Genomic DNA, 631 nt, shown 5'->3' with positions numbered 1-631 from the left:
GTTAACCAAGATCTCTCGATCTGACTCGGTTCCAAAATCTCTTTCTGTTTGATCAAACTTCTAATGTACATACACCTACTCGAAGTTTTTGTTTCAGTCTCCTTTTGAAATTGAGAGCGTAAGTCTTCACCAAGATTGTTCACTTTCAAGATCAATCCAGATACCTCATATTGTGACTCACTTGCTCAAGAAGATAGAAGATGCTGGTATGAGCAAACAAGAACTTTCAGCAATCTAACTTGATTGCTCAACTTCCTGCTTGATAACTATTGACTGTGGTGTGCTTTTTCTAAGTTTCTTACAGATTTTGATGCTGATAAGCAGCTTTCTAATCCTTTTCTGATTGGTGGACTGATGATTATGATCGAGCAATCGACAGACGCGAATCATGATCATGAGAGCCGATTGCTTTCTCCCAATCGGCGCAAAGTTTACAGGCCCTGAAGTGGCCATGCGGCGCCTTCAGGACATGGCGAGGGCATGGCCTGCGCCCTGGCCCTCGACCTGCCCGAGAGCATGGCGCCACGTGGCTTCGTGGCTTCGGGTGTGAGCGTGATCTGTACCAAACAGTTCTTTATATATGTACCGACAGTTCCTTATATATGTCCATCTTGTATTGTGGCTCTACTTG

This window comes from Melampsora larici-populina (genome assembly GCF_000204055.1).
Source record: "Melampsora larici-populina 98AG31 unplaced genomic scaffold MELLAscaffold_338, whole genome shotgun sequence".
Classification (NCBI taxonomy): Eukaryota; Fungi; Basidiomycota; class Pucciniomycetes; order Pucciniales; family Melampsoraceae; genus Melampsora; species Melampsora laricis-populina.
This window is presented reverse-complemented; position numbering follows the sequence as displayed.